The following is a 5046-nucleotide window of genomic DNA, read 5'->3' on the forward strand; positions in this document are numbered from 1 at the left end:
TGACTAGAGATATGATTCTGTTGACTAATCCACTTCTGTCTTAAAACAAGCAGATTATGTTTGTCAGTTTTTGAATGCTATTAGGTTAATTCAATTTAGGAAAGTTAATTGGTTTAGTATGTTATTTTTAAAAGGAAAAATTATTCCAAACCTAAGATAGCCTGTAGAGATTTGTGCCTTCCCACATGGCTAAGAGTGAGCTGAGTCTTTCGAGTCAGTGAAGCTCCCTAACAGGGGTGAGGCCAGGCAAGATTTGAATACCCCCTGAGTTTCTGCAATTTTGAAAATCTGATAGGAGTATGTGCTATGGTGAGTGCTTTGAAGTGTGTAAGCCTGAGGATTCACAGACCTGTACCCCTGCAGCTAATAATACATTATATGTTAATAAAAATAAATCGGATGGGAGAGCAGAATTTGTGGGTTGCCTGTGAATAAAACCATAATTTCTTTCTCAGATCATGTTAGCAAAGGAGTAACTGCCTAAGTAACTAGTTAAGATGCTCATACTGGTCCAGGTCTTGAGACCTCATTAAACCCAAAGATCATTCATCATCATGCTGTGAGATTAAACCGAGCTTTATAAAACTTTTATATCAGTTTAAACATGTAATTATGCAATATTCCAAGAAATGAGAGTTTAATAGGACTTATCGATTATTCTGTAACTTTTAGAAATTTATATGCTATTTATAGTCACTGATGCCTCAATAATTAATTTATATCTAAACTGTATGGACATCATCTCTTTTCCTAATAACTACATACTGGCATATCTCATTTTATTGCATTTTCTTTTATCTCATTTCACAGATACTGTGTTTTTTACAAATTGAAGGTCTGTGGTTAACTCTGCATTGGCAAGTCTGTTGGCATCATTTTTCCAAAGGCATGTGCTCGCTTTGTGTCTCATGTCACATTTGGCAATTCTCACAATATTTCTAACTTTATCATTATCACTATATTTGTTATGGTCATCTGTGATTGGTGATCTCTTAGAGCACCAAAAACCATGCCCATATAAGACCACAAACAATGGGTAAACATTGTGTGTGTTCTAACCAGCCAACCAACCATTCCCCCATCATTTCTCTCTCTCCAGGCTTCCTTATTCCCTGAGGAACAACAATCTCGAAATTAGGTTAATTAATAACCCTAAAATGGCCTCTAAGTGTTCCAAGTAGAAGAAAGAGCTACATGTCTCTCACTTTAAATAAAAAACTAGAAATGACCTTAACCTTAGAGAGGAAGGCATGTCAATAAAACCTAGGCCTCATGTGTCCAACAGTTAGCCATTTTGTGACTACAAAGGGAAAGTTCTTCAAGAAAATTTAAAATGCTACTTCAAAAAAAAAAAAAAATGCTACTTCAGTGAACACACCAGTAATAAAAAAGTAAAACAGACTTACCGCTGAGATGGAGAAAGTTTGAGGATCCAGAACCAGGCCCTAACTCTCTTCAATTCTGTGAAGGCTGGGAAAGGTAAGGAAGCTGCAGGAGAAAAGTCTGAAGTTTGCAGAGTGTGGTTTACCACGCTTAATGGAAGCCGTCTCCCGAACATCAAAGTGCAAGGTGAAGCAGCAAGTGCTGGCGGAGAAGCTAAAGCAAGTGACCCGGATGATTCAGTTAAGATCATTAATAAGGATGACTACACGAAACAAGATATTTTCAATGTAGATAAAATGGCCTTCTGTTGTAAGAAGATGCCAATTAGGACATAGAGGAGAATGCCTGGCTTCAAAGCTTCTATGGACAGACTGACTATCTTGTTAGAGGTTAATGCAGCTGGTGACTTTAAGTTGAAACCAAGGCTCATCTACCATTCCAAAAATCCTAGAGCCCTTAAGAATTATGCTAAATCTACTCTGCCTATGCTCTAGAAATGGAACATCAAAGCCTGGATGACAGCATGGGTTACTGAATATGTTAAGGCCACTGTTGAGACCTACTGTTCAGAAAAGAAGATTTCTTTCAAAATAGTACTGCTCAGTGATGAAGCACCTACCGTCACTCAAGAGCTCTGATGGCAATGTACAAGGAAATGAAGGTTGTTTTCACACCTACTGGCAAAACATTCATTCTGCAGCCCAGGAATCAAGGAGTAATTTTGACTTTCAGGCCTTATGATTTAAGAAATGCATTTCATAAGACTAAAACTGCCACAGATAGTGATTCTTCTGATGGATCTGGGCAAAGTCAATTAAAAACTTTCTGGAAAAGATTCACCATTCTAAGTACCATTAAGAACATTCATGAACCATGAGAAGAGGTCAAAATACTATTAACCATTAACAGGAGTTTGAAAGAAGTTGATTCCAAACTTCATGGATGACTTGGAGGAAGTATCTACAGATATGGTGGAAATAGCAAGAATAACTAGAATTAGAAGTGAAACCTGAAGATATGATTGAATTGCTGCAATCTCATGATGAAACTTAAATGTATGAGAGTTTTCTTATTAAGGATGAGCAAAGAAAGTGGTTTTTTGAGATGGAATCTACTCCTGGTGAAAACTGTTGAAATGACAACATCAGATTTAGAATATTATATGAACTTACTTGGCAAAGCATTGGCAGGGTTTGAGAAACTTGAGCCCAATTTTGAAAGAAGTTCTACTGTGGGCAAAATGCTATCAAACAGTGTCGCATGCTACAGAAAAATCATTTGTTAAAGGAAGAGTCAATCAATATGGCAAAATTCATTGTTGTCTTATTTTTTCTACTGCCACAGCCACCCCAAACTTCAGCAATCTCATCCTGATCAGTCAGCAGCCATCAACATGGAGGCAAGATCCCCCATCAGCAAAAAAATTGACTTGCTAAAGCTCAGATTATAGTTAGCACTTTCTAACTAAAGTATTTCTACTTTATATATAACTAAAATACTTTCTAAATAAAGTATTTTTAGTGAAGGTATCTACATTGGGTTTTTTTTTACATAGTGCTATTACACGCTGAATAGATTACAATATGGTATAAACATAATTTTATATCTACTGGGAAACAAAAAAATTTTGACTTGCTTTTTTGTGGTGGTCTGGAACAGAACCAGCAGTATCTCCAAGGTATGCCTGTATTGGGTTCCATATTTTAATATTGTTTAATACTGTTACAACAAATGAGATAAACCACAACCTAAACATTTTTTTGCCTTAGAGTATATTTTACTCTGCAAATTTTAAGGGCAATAAAAGTATATTTTCTCTTTTTTGCCATATCTACTTTCAAGTCAGTAACAGTGTTCAGCTATTTCATTCTCTATAGTAATAAACTCACCTCAGTCCATGATGATTTTTATTACAGGTTATTTGAGAGGTAGGATGTTGTGTAATATTGATTAGAAAATAAATCTCCTGTATTTAAAGAGAGATGTATCAGGATTAGGCTGTTGAAATAGAATGTATTAAGCTTGTGAATATTTCCAAGTCTCTAGAACATTATAGAGGAACAAACAGTTTAAGGACATGAAAACTGCAAAATATTTACCTTCTTGTGACTCTGTGTGAGGTAAGCAAGGAATGAAGTTGGAAATTGACAATGGAGCAGAGAATTCAGCTTACAGTAAACCACAGAAGCCTAATTCTTGGTTTTTCTAGTAACAGTACTACCTCCTCACAATAAGGATTTGATGGTGAGAAAAGACTTAAACAAACGAACTATTAATCCAAGATAGAGCAATATGTTATCTGAGATTGAATTACTGACCACAACCACTTTTTGTGTAGCTCCCAAGCTAAAAATAGTTTTTACATTTTTTTTAAAGATTGTAAAAACAAAACAAAAAAGAAGAGAAGGAGCAAAAGGAAACAATATGTAGCCCACAAGACCTAAAATATTCACTTTCTAGCCCTTTATAAAAAGAGATTAGAGACACCTAGTCTACATCACTCTACCTTGAAGGAGGCCTGCAAGGAGGTTTAGGAGAGGTATGCATGATAAGTAAAGGATAGTAACACAAGAAGCATGGGCTTACATTTTGCACCAAGGAGATAAATTGCATCTTTGTGCATACAAATGACTTATATATTGCAAACCTATTGTACCTCTGGCTGAATCCAGTTGGAGTCAATCTAACTAATTATTTTAATAATTATTTGTAATTCAGGTTGCCTGGGCATAATGTTCTGGTAGGTAATGTAGATTCCGTGTGTGTGTGTGTGTGTGTGTGTGTGTGTGTGTGTATAGATACAGACAGGTCCCTCAAGATAATGTGGATTATTCTTTTAACATGTCCTCACCTTTTCTTTTTGGAAAAGCCTAGAATTCTATAAACCACATTGCCCAGGACCTACCCCCCAACCCCGCAGCTAAGGTTCTAGATGTAAATTAGGTATCTTTACTTGGATACCCTCAAATGAGATTTGAAAATAGAAACTATTGTTACTGGCAAAAGAGGTCACAGTGACATGAAGGATAAGACAGCTCTGATGACTGGAATAAGTGACTTAGTGTCCAGTCACCAGTTTTGCAAGTGTGAAAGCAGTTGAGAGAGCAGTAATTGTGGAGGCAAGACTGGGTCACACAATTTCTGTTTGTTTTACAACTTGATGATCTGCTCTTATAAATCCTTTTATACACTTAATTCCTTTTATTGAATCCCTTTCTACATTAAATTGAACTGATATGTTTTTCTCACACTAAAACCTGATTGCAATAGTGAGTCAGTTACCATCTAACTACACTTGCCTCTTCACTAATTTCAATGCTGAGAATGACAAAATCACTCTTTTCTTCCTCTTCTCTGTTGATTTGCTTGCAGAAAAAAAAAAGTATTTTTTGAAGACCCTGGTTTTTAAGGTTATAACACCAGACCTATACTTATAAGTAATACCTATAAGCCTCTCCTTGTGGCAAATAATTATAGGCATCATTTTCAAGTCCATAATATAACTCCAGTACAAGTAGGTTCCTAAATTTCTTAGAAACACTCTGCCCATGCAAAGTACATGGATGTGCATAATTCAATAAATTGAAATCCTAACAAAATGCATACTAGAAAAGAATGACAGACATAGGTCAAGAACACATTAGAACAGAGTATGAGGCAGTA

At 35.8% G+C, this 5046-nt stretch overlaps 1 pseudogene; it reads left to right on the forward strand.

Annotated features, from left to right (window-relative positions):
• The first annotated feature begins 1157 nt into the window (after positions 1-1157).
• LOC111142690 lies at positions 1158-2819 on the forward strand (annotated as a pseudogene).
• The last annotated feature ends 2227 nt before the right edge of the window (positions 2820-5046 follow it).

Source organism: Enhydra lutris, unplaced genomic scaffold (genome assembly GCF_002288905.1).
Source record: "Enhydra lutris kenyoni isolate GAN:26980312 unplaced genomic scaffold, ASM228890v2 scaffoldscaffold8, whole genome shotgun sequence".
NCBI lineage: Eukaryota > Metazoa > Chordata > Mammalia > Carnivora > Mustelidae > Enhydra > Enhydra lutris.